Raw genomic sequence first — 14,981 nt, forward strand, 5'->3', positions numbered from 1 at the left:
ATTATTGCAAAATAATTTTCTATCTATCAAGTTGTGAAGCACATCACAACTCTAATCTAAATTCACTCCATCTAAGACATCTATAGTTAGAATCATAAACTAGAACCAGAAAGTTGGTGTTCTAATATTTCCATCCCTTAGGTAATTCTTGCAAATTAATAAACTGTGAGAAATCTAGAACATAAACATATGTACAAAAGATAATTTTACCAAGTGTCCATTGGATTAAGTAATAACAATAAACTTCATAAAAATTGAGATGTTTCATCTAATTATTCAAGAGACTGTGCACTGTATTAATTATAATGAAGATCTAAAGTTAAAAACTCAAAGAATTCTGCTAGTTTTCTGTTTTTATACTAGATTCCTATATTAATTGACAAATGACATAGACAAATTTATATGCATCTGGTTTGTAAAAGTGGCTTAGATAATGAGTTTCCTAATCATTGTTAAATACATAAAAAAATAGCAAATAATAGCATTATTAATATCAATAGTTTATAATATGAATGTCTAGGAAATCACCTTCAATTTGATGTGTACTTTCTGAATTTTTATTTTATTTTGATTTATTCCACCTCCAACTCAGTTGGAATACAGTTTAATCACCCCAAAACTTCCTCTTGTCTGCTCTTTAAAGTCACACCCTTCTTTTCCTTCACTCCCTTAAACTAGAGTCTGTTTTTTAATTGTTTTGTCTTTATGAGAATGTCATATAAATGGAATTATACAGTATGTAATCTTTTCCAGCTGGCTTCTTTCACTAAGAAAATACTGTAGAGATTTATCTGAGTTGGGAATGTATCAATGTGCACTCCTTTTAGTATTGCTCAGTAGTAATTTATTGTGTGAATATATAAGTACTTATTTGTGGAAGGACATTTGGGTTGTTTTCAGTTTGGGCAATTATGAATAAAGTTGTTGTAAACATTTACCTATGGGTTTGTAGTAAACATAAGTTTTTATTCTTCTACGGTAAATGCCAGGAAAGACTGCTAGGTCATAAGACAAGTATATTTTTGACTTTTTTTTTTTTTGAGTTGGACTCTCACTCTGTCACCCAGACTGGAGTGCAGTGGCCACTCCTAGCCACTGCAGCCTTGACCTGCTGGGCTCCGGCGATCCTTCCGCCTCAGCCTTCCAAGTAGCTGGAACTACAACCGTGCGCTACCACCACGCCTGGCTCATTTTGATTTATTGTAGAGATGAGGTCTCGCCAAGTTGCCCAGGCGGGTCGCGAACCCGCGGGCTCAGGCAATCCACTCACCTCAGCCTCCCAAAGGTGCGGGATTTCAGGCTGAGCCACCGAGCCCGGCTCTATTTTTGATTTTATAAGAAAATGCCAAACCATTTTTCAGATTGACTATCTTATTTTGCATTCTATTTAGTTATGTCAAGAACTCAGTTGCTTGGCATCCTCACCAGCATTTGGTATTAGTCGTATTTTTTATTATAACCCTTCTAATGTGTGATAAGCTCTGCCTGTATCTTGTCTTCACATACAGTATCTTCAACAGGGAAAATTTGAGAAAATACAATTTATCTTCTTTTTTCTTGGATAAATACTTATTTTGGTGTCATAACTCAGAACCCTTCGTATCCTTAGGTCACAATTTTTTCTGTTTTATTTTTTTAAATTATATTTTTGCACCAATTTATAAAATCTATGACTCATTTGGAGTTAATTTTTTCAATAGGTATAAGGTTAAGTTGAAGTTCCTTTTTATGAATGAGAACAAATATTACTGTGTGCAAGAATCTGAATGAACCCAAAACATCATGCCAACTAAAAGACTATCTACTATATACTCCATAATTCTATTTAGAAGAAGATCTAGAAAGAAGCAAAATTGCAGTGACAGGAAGTTTCTCAGTCGTTGCCATGGGTCAGGATTGGGGAGGTGGTGACTAAAAATATATCATGAGTGTGGTGGTGATTATATAACTGTACATACTCATTAAAACTCTTTAAATTGTGCACTTAAAATTGGTGAATACCACTTTAAATAAGTTACACCTCATTGTAGTTTTTTGGGGGTTTTTTTGGTTTGTTTTTTTTTTTTGAGTTGGAGTCTCACTCTGTTGCCCAGGCTGGAGTGCAGTGGCTACTCCTAGCCACTGCAGCTTTGACCTGCTGGGCTCCAGCGATCCTTCCCCCTCAGCCTTCCAAGTAGCTGGAACTGACAGGCGTATGCTACCACACCCAGCTAATTTTTTTATTTATTGTAGAGATGAGGTCTCACCAAGTTGCCCAAGTGGGTCTCAAACCGGCGGTCTCAGGCAATCCACTCACCTCAGCCTCCCAAGGCGCAGGACTGCAGGCTGAGCCACCGAGCCCGGCTCTCAATGTAGTTTTTAAGAAAGATTTTATAAAAGGACATACAATTTTTAAAATTGCTCTAGATAAAATCTACATAAAATATATTATATATAAAAATAAATAAGTTTCTTGGAAAAGCAATATATTAATTTTAAAATATCATTATGTAAAGCAGTAGAGGTATGTCATTTATCAAACGTAAGTTCATGGCATGGAGCAATTGCTAGGGTAAGGTGACTGGGAAAAGTGTTGTGAACATAAATGTACTATGTAAATAAAATGTAATTAAGTAGATAGCAAGAGGAAGAATATCTTGTAGTGAAAATGAAGGCATGCTTGTTCATGGTGCCTAGGTGTGTGAGTTAATCTCATCGTAATAGTGGTGACATACTGTGGAGAAAAAAGTAAAGGACTATTTCCTAATGTGTAGGTTTACCCAGAGCAGCGAATGGTGGAAGAATACTGATTGAAATAACTTGTTATTATAAAAGTAATTCAATGACTCTTTAACTTTATTATCTTAAAACTCATATATTTTAAGGAGTATACTTGTACTCATTAGGTAAGTGACTTTTTGTTACTCTTGAACAAACTCATAGTACTTTGGTTTTGTTTGTCAAAATGGTTTTTAATAGTTACTGGTGGAATTTAAAAGAATAGATTTTTGTTCACAGAATAAAGCATTTCAATATCTCTAATAACAGCCAAGACTTCCTTATAGCAGAAACTATCTGCAGTCTACAAAATTTACTGATGTTTCTACCTAAATATTTTTGTTCAACAGGAGGGGTTTCAGAAGACACAGACCAGCATATGAATACAGTAGACACCCTTATCTACAAAGGATACATTCTAAGACCCCAAGTGGATACCTGGGACTGCAGATAATCCTGAACTTTATATATAGTATACATATATTTCTATTATCTAGTTTATTTAAAAATTATACTCAGTAGGAGATTAACAAATATAGCTAATAATAAAATAGTACAATTATAACAATACTCAGAACAATGCACAATTTAAAACTTATGAATTATTTATTTCTGGAAATTTCCATTTACTATTATTGGTCTGTGGCTGACTGTGGGCCACTGAAACTACCAAGAGGGAAACTGAGAATCAAGAGGGACTACAATATTAGCCATTACTAAGTCTGGAGTTTTGATAATTTTTTTCTTATAACTCAACTTCTGGTAACTGGAAACCTACTTTACTGATTGTGCCAGAAGCTCTTCTTGATACACTGGCCACTTCCTCCAAGATACTGGTGTTTTCTTGAATCCCAATTCCCCATGATTGAGATTCAAAAGTTTATTGTGAGACTATATGATGTCTTTACTGATCTTTTAACCCTCTTAATGTCCATTGTGCGCTTTTGCCAGTCAAGAAGACTACTTACCTTCTTGACTTTAATGTCCCTCATGCACCACCCATTTCCATATCTCTCACCTTGCTCCTGTACCAGATTGGTCCATCATAACTCTCCAATACTGCTCAGTGAGGAGATCTTCTTCTAAAAAAGAAGAGATTCTCATATACCCACTGCTTTGAAACCTTTCTAGATTTATTAGTACTCTCTAAATAAAGCATAACAGCTCATCTATAGCTGCGAGTGTATCAATCAAAATGCCCTTCAATACATTTTAAACCTATATTGGCAACATAATCTCATATTACATTTTAAATCTTATTCTGTACTGGACACTTTACTATTTACCAAATATATCCTGTTGTTTCCTGCCTTATCACCTAGCAATGACACACCTTCCCATCCTTCAACACTGTTTAGTAAGACACCTTTCATCTTTGGAGTCCTATCTCATTCACCATTTCTCTATGAAACTATTTTTGTTGCCTCAAAATGAAGATTATCTCTCTTTTTGCTGAACTTACATGACATTTTGTTTGAAATGTTGTGACAGCTCAGTCAGTCTATATCATGATAAAATTATATGTTCCATTTCCCAACCTTCATTAGATTAGATGTTTCTTGAAGGCAGAAACTATATCACCAGCGTCTTACTTGTCTCTCTAAGAATTGAAAAACCTAACATAACATAAGGCTCATATATTTTTTTTAATATTTATTATCCTAAATAATTAAGAGTATAAGCATTTAAGTTCCCAATACACAACAAATACTGGGTTAGAAAGCAGATGTGAAAATAAAAAGATAACCATATCCTTAAAGAGTTTGCACTTTGATGGAAAAGATAAATAAATAAGTACAATTATTATCCAAGGTGAGAAGCATACTGTGGTGTTTTAAAAGGAGAAGAAATCAAGTGATAAGAGAAAAGTGATATTAGGGAATAATTTCAAGAAAAGTGATAACCGGACTGAGTTTAGAATGGGACATATCCTATAAAAAATGGAACCAGAAGAGAAGAAGTTTTCCATGAGTAATGAGCAGAGTGTACTCAGTCCTTGGTCTGTAATATTGAGGGCAGAATTTCAGAAAGAGTGAGGAAGGAAAACAGGCAGGAAAACAATCTGGAAACAATGAAGGGTATTATTTTCATTGGCACAGATTAGGGATTTCAGATCGAAGGGTTTTAAGAAAGGCAGTAGCATGACCAAAGTTACCTCCTAGATCTGAATTGAGGGTAAGAAAACCAATCATAATATCATTGCATGTTCATATAAGTCACAAATGAGAAGGGTCACAAATGAACATGAAACAAGTTCATACTGGACATAAAAGGCAATATTCTAGATTTAATTATATGTAATATTATTTTTTGGAAAACAACTGAAGGAGAAGAATAAAGAGCAAGAAATACTTCATATTTCTGTATTTTGTGACTATAATGGAAGATACAAAAAATATAAAAATAATGTGAGAGAAGATTATTAATTCTATTTTGAAGAGGAAAACAGTTCCACAATTACCTGTGATAGCTGAATGATACTGTAAGGTGTTATAAATGTACAGGTACTTGCTCAGGATTAACAGCAGGTTACAATCTTTTTCTGACAAATGAGGCAGAAAAATAGGACAAAGAATTGGAGAGCATTTTGCATATGATAATATAATGCATAAAATTTATGGTCTAAGTTAATATCTCTCAATCTTGTAACACATCTGCCCATTAAGTTACAATTCCCCATTCTTATGACACCCTACCTATTCCTACATTTCAGTGGAAAAATAACTTTAGTGATAACTAAGAGCAGTAACACAAACTACTTAATAATTTTGTAAAAGATAACTTTAGTTACACATTTAATTATAAACCTAAAAAAAGAACAAAAAAGTGCTCACTAGTTTTATTAAACTAAATTTTATCACATACTACGCATATTTTAAATAGCAAAAAAATATCTGGGAGTATAATGCTTATGAAACGTCACATTGATGTACATTTTAGAAGGATTATTAAGATGTAAGGCTATATTTTAATTTGAAATTTTCATAAAAATATTAAAATATGCCTATCTTGAAATTGATATGGTTATGATCATCCCAGAACAAAATAACTTTATAATTATGAAGCTAAACCAATAGGCCATTTTTGTCATCAAAAGTGACTATAGCTCACAAAACAAAATGTAGATAATTTTACCTTTTTAATAAAATACATAATGAAGGAAAATGAACAATTCTGGATACTGAAGTGACTGGAAAGCATTAAGGATAATAATATTCAATTCTTAGCTATTTGTTGTATTATCTTGCTGCTATACTGTGTTTCTGAAGTTTACAAACTTCACTATTACCTCCAAACTTCTAATGGAATGCAAGGCATGCAATTTGGTTACTGCTTTGTAAAATTCAATGCAAAGACCTGGTGCCCAGATTTGTGTTGGTGCAGGGCAGAGGGAGATTGATCACAGGCAGAGAATCAATGACATAAAACACTCAAGGAAAGGGAAAATTATAGCAAGAGATAATTTGTAAAAATATAAACCCCTTCAGAGTTTTCATACATAGAATGAAAAGAAATAATTCTCAGCTAGATGTTTGGGGACATGCAAACAGATAAATTCTGGGTTACATTAATATAAGAAGGTATATGTATGGATATAATAGTTCAATTATAGATTTGGGGCTTCATTCTCTAGCCTTATGTTATCAAATTCTAGCAAGCTGTTGTAGGCATAATTACTTATATTTTAATGCTATCTACTTTCTGTATGTGATTGCTTTATTAGTTCTACTTAAAACATCCATTGGTGTTTTTGGAATAACTCTAAATGCTTCACTAAAAAGAGCACATTTATGTGGAATAAATGAAGTAAGCTGGAATTAGTTTGATGTTTTTCTTATAGTGTTGTAACATACCCTTTTGTCATTATGTACTGCAAAGATATTGCTCGTATTCATGGCTTTATAGCAGTACTCTCAGAATACAAAAATGATTGAGAATCATCATCAATATCCATTGTGCTTTTCAGTTTATTCAGTATGTACCTGCGTGTCAGTGGTGGTGCTTTATGAATAAACTATAATTCCAACAAGATGATTCTGAGAGCCAGTAAAATCTAGTAATCCCCACACTTTCAAAGGAGATAGATGCACAGTGAAATGCATTTGTTTGGTGATTGTTTGCAGACGTGATCACTGGCTTGAAACTGCAGGCTCTCTTTTTCTTAAAAAAGGTAATAAACCTGAATATTTTCTGTATTGAATGGATGTGACTTTATGTTGCTTTCATTATACACAAAGTGCAATTTAAACAATACAACATTTCCTTTCTTTAAAATTTCAGCGTATCACTTTCATGCAGGCTTTCTGTTCAACAAAACCCTGATTTACTCTGTTTCTGAAGATAGACTTGCAAAGAAAAAATAATGTTAAAGCACATGGCATTTTAGTTTAGATGTTCCCTTTGTATATTTTTGAAACTCACAGAAGAACAAAAAAAAACATGTGTTCTAGAAACATCAAGACTGTCTGGATGACTGTTGTGATATGAGTTGAAAAGCGTTAAGAAATACAACTGGGAAAGTAGGCAGATTTCAAATAGTGTAAGGCATAGTGTGTCATGGAAAATTATTTGGCTATCATAGCAAACCCTCATTGGAAGGTTTTTAGCAGAAAAAGAAAATAATCTGGTCTATATTTATTCTGGCTTATTTCGGGCTTCTGAGTAGAGAGAGAATGGATTGAACAAGTCAAGAATGAACAGAGGTTTTTACAATTGCTTGGGTAAAAGATAATATGGTTGCGACTGAGGTGATAGTAACAAAAGTGATGAGAAGCTCAGTATATAAAATATAATCTTAAAACAAGTGCAAATTTAATGGTATAGAAATAAGGATAAGGGAAAGAAGACTTTCACCCTAGTTTCAGTTTGGTGGAACTGTGGTCAAGATGGTATCATTTAATGACATAGGGAACACCAAGGGAGACAAAAGGGATAAAATGCAAAAATTCTCTCAAAGTCAGAGAAGCTATTGAGACATCCGAGTTGAGATGGTCAGTAAGCAGTCAAATCCATGAACCTAAAAAACTAGTGTCTAGTGGTAAGGCCTAAAGGTACACATTTGCAATCAGACTACAGTATTTAAAGACACAGGAGCCAAGGAGGTCACAACGGGAGAGACCATAGATCTTTTTTAGAGCCTAGAAAACTGAGTTTTGTGGGAACTTTAACATAGAAAAGTTGGTAAATGAATTCAGCAAAGGACACTGAGAAGGAAGAACCACTTAATTAGAAATTAATATATGAAAAAGTTAAAAGATTATGTATTTCAGCAAGAGGGAGATAATCAATTTTGCTAAATTCTGCTGAAACATTGACTAAGATAGTTACTGAAAATGGACCATTGCATGTGGAAAGATGGAGCTAATTTATAAATTTAGCAAGTTTTAGGAAAATAAGGGTTAAGGAAAGTAAGTATGGAAATTTGCATTTCTGCCGACAAAGGTTAGTTCAGATGGAGGGAGTAAGCAAAGACATCAATATTACTTAATCAGTTACAATTAAACTTGTTGGTAAATAATTAAAAGTTATATCACAATGGCATATACATATATACACACAAATATATATATATTAATTAGTTTGGGGACTTAGTTCAGCACCTTAAACAATGTCAGAACTGCAATTCTCTTGGCATTTCTTTCATGCTCCCAAGATGAGAGCTGCTGCAGCTGAAGGATGATGGCGCCAGTGAGACTCAGTACCCTTTGAGGCCAAGAGATTTATTAGAGCAGCGGCTACAGGGAGAGGGAAGGAGGTCTGTAACTGCCTGGTGGGAAAAGAGAGTGAGAGAGAGAGGGCGAGAGAGAGGTCTGTATTTATCGGTTTTAGGAGGGGGCGGCCTGTGCTCTCTGAGCCTGGCCGTGCCAGCCAGAGCCATCTTAGGGTCTTTATTGGAGGGAGCTATGAGGTAGTACTCCTATAGGGAGATAATGTTTGCACATGAGTTTAAGTTTCACCTGCGCACGGGAGAGGCAGGAATTTACGGCCTTTGTTGTCTTTGTTAGGTTCCCTAGTGTTGGTGCCATCTTGGGAGACATCCTTCTAGCTGTTCCCCATGCCTTTCAGCAGCAATACCCAAATTATAAACAAGGGGAAACAGGCAAAAGATAATGAATTCTTAAAGTGTTGTTTTTTTAATCAGGTAAGAAAAAAATCAGAATTTCCTACTGCTTTCTCCCAATTCTGCCTCTTTGTCCTACATTCCAGCTGAATTCTAAGACAGTGAAAAATAGTTGCTTTCAGTTTCATATAATGCTCTAAATTGCAAGTTTTGTCATTCATACTGACTTCTTCCTGAACCAACTTGGTATATTTCAGATGAAAAATTTGTACTAGACTTATCTATTCAACATTTGTTTTTTCTCAAATAATTAATAAACAGCAACTAAGGGCCAGACACTGCTCTGGGTGTCAGAGACAGAATAATACTGAAAACAAAATTACTGTCTTCATGAATTTACATACTAATGGAGAAGAAAGATGATAAATACATAAATAAAGGAATAGCGAGTCATGAGAAGTGTTATTTTAATGAATGGTCAGGGAAGACTTCTCTGGAAAGTCAATATTTCTACAGAATTATTATAAAAGAACTGAGACATAAGAATATCTGCAGAGTCACTGTAGTATGTCAGGTTTCATATGTTTAAGAGATATGAAGAAGTATAGCAGAATGGAATAACCAAAGGGAAAATTATAGAAAATTATAACAGAGAAGTATCCAAGAGATAAATTACATAAATATTCTTAAAACATAGTAATACTTGAAAGACTTTGAAAAGAAGACTGACATCAGTTGATTTATCTTTCCAGATAATTTCTCTTGAATTGTTTAGGGGCTATCTCATTGATAGAGCCATGTAGTACTCCAGGCAAGAGATAATATTAATTGAATCTAGTGGTATAGTCAGTGGAATTGGCAACAATTTGTCAAATTAGTGACATATTTACAAAATAGAGTTGAAGCCGGCCTCGGTGGCTCAGCCTGTAATCCCGCACCTTTGGGAGGCTGAGGTTAGTGGATTGCCTGAGCCCGCGGGTTCGAGACCCGCCTGGGCAGTGAGACCTCATCTCTACAATAAATCAAAAAATCAGCTGGGCGTGGTAGTGCACGCCTGTAATTCCGGCTACTCGGAAGGCTGAGGCGGAAGGATCGCAGAGCCCAGCAGGTCGAGGTTGTGGTGGCTGGGAGCGGCCACTGAACTCCAGTCTGGGCGACCGAGTGAGACTCCAACTCAAAAAAAAAAACAAAAAAAACCAAAATAGAGTTGAGAGGATTTGCTGATGCATTATATATGTATTGTATATGAGAAATAGAAATCAGAAATAAGTCAAAAGCTTTTCACCTGGTGAAATAACTAAGCAAAGTAAAATTCTTTTTTGTTTTTTTTGAGTTGGAGTCTCACTCTGTCACCCAGACTGGAGTGCAGTGGCCGCTCCCAGCCACCGCAGCCTCGACCTGCTGGGCTCTGGTGATCCTTCCACCTCAGCCTTCCAAGTAGCCAGAATTATAGGCATGCACTACCACGCCCAGCTGATTTTTTGATTTATTGTAGAGATGAGGTCTTGCTGCCCAGGTGGGTCTCGAACCTTCGGGCTCAGGCAATCCGCTCACCTCAGCCTCCCAAAGGCGTGGGATTACAGGCTGAGCCACCAAGCCCAGCTCAAAGTAAAATTCTTAAATGAAATATATTAAGGGATAATTACAGTATAGAGGAAATAAAATGTTTCCATTAAAAATATTAAGCATAAGCCGGGCTCAGTGGCTCAGCCTGTAATCCCACGCCTTTGGGAGGCTGAGGTGAGTGGATTGCCTGAGCCTGCGGGTTTGAGAACTGCCTGGGCAGCGAGACCTCATCTCTACAATAAATCAAAAAATCAGCCGGGCGTGGTAGCGCATGCCTGTAATTCCGGCTACTCGGAAGGCTGAGGAGGAAGGATTGCCGGAGCCCAGCAGGTCGAGGCTGCGGTGGTCGGGAGCGGCCACTGCACTCCAGTCTGGGCGACAGAGTGAGACTCCAACTCAAAAAAAAAAAAAACAAACAAAAATATATATCTATATATTAAGCATGCTATTATTGAGATGTTTATGCATTTTAAAAGGAAATGCTTTGGTAGTTAGAACAATATTCAAAACTAAACACTCCCACAGGTAACAATATAACATTTGGACAAAATATAAAAATAACTATTGGATCTTTTACTTCTGATCAAGAGGGACAAGATTAAACTTTATAAAATATAAGAAGAAAGAGGTCAGGAAGATGGCAGCTGAGCCAGTCAGACTATGCGAGTCCCTGTGTGAGTCAGTGCATGGAAAATTTTGGGTACCTGCTGGTGAGCGAATGGGCATGTGAGTGGCTGACTGAGTGAGGGCTAGGGAGCTAGCAGCCAGGGCTCTCCTGGTACAGCAACTGGTGCCACAACTGCTGGGCTTGGATCCTAGTGATTTCTAGGAGGCAGTAGCTGAGCCCCATTTTCTTTCTTTTTTTTTAATCAGCAAATTCTCCCTGGGAAGAAAATGCTGGGAGAGACTGTCTAAGTGGGGGCTTGTGAGCAAGTGGCCAGGCCCCTGGTGCAACAACAGCTGGTGCTGCAGCTTCTCTGCTTCATCCATGGCTCTTCCTAAGTCACATTATTTTTTTTTAATGGACAAAAGTGGCAGGGAGAAAATATTGCCCCAGGCTCTCCTTTGTCTGGTGCAGTAGGAGAGATACTGCTGGCTCCTGGCTATGCCTCACCACTTTAGCACCTGATCAGGACATTGGTAGCAGGTCCTGGTGGAGAGAGCCCAGAGGCAAAGTCCCATGAAAGAGGACAAGAGACACATCCCAACACCATCTTGAAGGTGGACAGGAGAGTGTTCCAACTTGCTCACCATGAAGCAATAGACAAGATCACTGTGACTGGCGGATCAACTACTCAGGGACTGATTGTGACCCAGAGGGAATATCCTGAAAGCACAAATATTGGAGGGACCTGAGGATTGTTGAGTTACAGGATCCCCACCCCCTACCCTTATCTAGCCACAGGACAAAGGGTGTGGCCAGAAAAGAATGAGGAAGTACTCCAAAGAGATCAGTGGTGAGTCTGGTGCTGACCTCAACCCTCTCCTCCCCAGCAATTCTCTGAATATCAGACCCATACAGCTGGGTCATGACTGAGAGGGACAAACCCCGGAGGAACCTGAACATCAGTAACAATAGGAGAACTCCATTCTAGGATAGACCTGGCTGGGGTACCCCCTGCAAGAGTATATACCTGGGGAAGAGACAATCCCGTACCTCCCCACCAGAGGAGATCTCCCTAACCATACGAGAGAGGGAAAGACTGCAGTCTCACCCACCTCCACTGCCCCTCCTCCTTCCCTGCTTCAGACACTGAGGAGAGAGTGAAAGAGGTGGCTCTGCAGGAGATACCTGACAAGAGGAACAATTGCAGAGTCTACCACAAGAGGGCAGGTTTTTTTCTAATTTTCAATTTTTAAAACAAATTTTAAAAATTTTTGACTGTTCCTTTGTTAGTTCATATATTTTTAAAATATTTTCCTTTGTGCATGAATATGTATGTGAGGGTTTGGTCAGTTGCTCCCCAAATATTTTTTCTTTTCTTTTTCGGTTTCTTTCTTCTTTCATTTGTCATTTTCTGTTTATGTGTGTATGTGAATGATTGAGTGTTCATATTTCAATTTTTTTGTTGTTGTTGGCTTGTTTTTGCTCTTTTTTTCTGTATTTTTTATTTTCATTTCTTATAGTTTAAGGTGTGGGTCAATATACGTGTGAGGGTTCGACCTGAATTCCATGTTCCCCTTTGGTCTTTCTGTTTTTCTTTATGCTAGGCATGTGTGCATGTTCAGTTTCCTTGGTTTGTTGTTGTTGTTTGGTTTGTTTCACTTTGTTGTTATTCCCATTTGTTTTGGGGTGTGTGTATATGTCTGTATATGTGTGTTCAATTGTTTTTTGCATTGGTTTCTGCTTTGTATCATCATATAGAGTGGTGGTTGCGAGTGGGTCTCAGGGAACACATACCACAATAAGTGAACATTGTGATTGGCAAGTAGTTTCTGAAACCTAGCGCCCCATCCACTACTTCAGTCAAATTTCAAAAACTACAAGAGACAGCAAGGCTTCCCATCCACCATCCTATTTCAAAATAGAACAAATCCAGAGCCAGTATCAGGGAAGAATAGAAACCTGAGCAAACATCAGAAGGGAAAGTCTCTCCCACTGACACTGAATAACAGAACTAAAGAGAAAAACAAGAGATCTGTCACAAAAGAGGAAAACCTAAAGAAAGATTTCTGGCAATTTCAAGGCTACCACACACAAAACTCCCAAAAAATCAGACTTTGGTGCCCAAACAATGGAAGTCACCAATGACTGGCTGAAGAATATGAGAGAGATTAGGGAATGAATGGAAAGAGTGAATAAGACTCAAGAAAGACAAGATGCAACACTGAAAGAACTTGTAACAGAAATTTTGGCAACAAAAAATTTTACCCCAAAAATAACAAGATGATAAGTATGGAGAGCAAAATTAATTTAGCTGAAGAAAGAATCACAGAACTTGAAGACCAGAACATGAAAGTAACCTGTTATGTAAATAATATAGAAAGAAAACTCGGAAAGAATTAAAAAGTCTAAAAGAGATGTGCAATTATATCAAGAGGCCAAACCTACACCTGATTGGTATCCCAGAAGAAAAAAGGGAAATGAATAACAACTTGCAGAAAGTATTCCAGGAGATAATCCAAAAAAACTTTCCCCATCTTACTAGAGATGTGACCAGCCAACAATAAGAGATGCAGAGAACCCCCACAAGACACCAAATGAGAAGACGAACCCCTAGACACATAGTAATTCACCTACACAAAGTAGGCACAAAAGAAAAAATTCTAAAGGCAGCAAGAGAGAAAGGTCAGACTACCTACCAGGGAAAATCAATCAAAATAGCAGTAGACCTATCAGCAGAAACACTACAAGCAAAAGGGAATGGAGTCCTATATTCAAAGTCCTCAAAGATAAAAATTTCAACCAAGAATTTCCTATCCAGCCAAGCTCCACTTCATCAGAGATGGAGAATTAAAAGCCTGCCCAGACATCAACCCTAAGAGATTAGGCAGCTTCCAGACCAGCTCTACAGGAGACACTTAAAAAGATAAAAGAACAGAAGAAAGAAAAAAAAAGAATGACCACATACTTCCCAAGAGAACAGCAGAGCACAGAATCAACAGAGAATACAGTGCAACAAGAGACTTGAAAACACACACATAAGCCAGGCTCGGTGGCTCAGCCTGTAATCCCGCACCTTTGGGAGGATGAGATGAGTGGATGGCCAGAGCCTGCGGGTTCAAGACTCGCCTGGGCAGCGAGACCTCATCTCTACAATAAATCAAAAAATCAGCCGGGCGTGGTAGCGCATGGCTGTAATTCCGGCTACTCGGAAGGTTGAGGTGGAAGGATCACCGGAGCCCAGCAGGTCGAGGTTGCGGTGGCTGGGAGTGGCCACTGCACTCCAGTCTGGGCGACAGAGAGAGACTCCAACTAAAAAAAAAAAAAAAAAGAAAACACACACATACATTAATCACAAAGCCAAAAGAAAACAAACAAACAAAGAGAAAACTTTATAAGAACTTCATTACAGCAATAAACAATCACATTTCAATAATCAGCCTGAATGTGAATGGACAAAATGCACCACTGAAAAGGCACAGATTGGCAAACTGGATAAGAAACCATAGCAGATTGACAAACTGGATAAGAAACTGGGTAAGAAACCATTGCTGCATCCAGGAAACTCATCTCACTACAAGGGAGCACACAGACTTAAAGTTAACGGATGGAAAATGAGTTTCCAGGCATATGGATCACAAAAGAGGGCAGGAGTTATGATCTTAATATCAGGCAAAACAACCTTTAAGTATCAAAAATTTTAAAAGATGCAAAAGGACACTACAAAATGCTAAAAGGTTCAATCAATCAACAAGAAATATCCATCCTATACATATATGCACCCAACATAAGAGCACCAGCATTTATAAAGCAACCACTAAGTAAACTAAAAAGGATATTGACTCTAAAACTATTAAAGCAGGAGACTTGAATGTCCAACTAATAGATAATTGAGGCAAAAAATCAACAAGGAGATTCAGAACCTAAACTTGACACTTGACCAAATGGGCTTAATAGATACCTACAAATTATTCCACCCAATAACCACAGAAT

This window comes from Carlito syrichta, unplaced genomic scaffold, assembly GCF_000164805.1.
Source record: "Carlito syrichta isolate Samal-C Ts95f unplaced genomic scaffold, Tarsius_syrichta-2.0.1 Scaffold309789, whole genome shotgun sequence".
Lineage (NCBI taxonomy): Eukaryota > Metazoa > Chordata > Mammalia > Primates > Tarsiidae > Carlito > Carlito syrichta.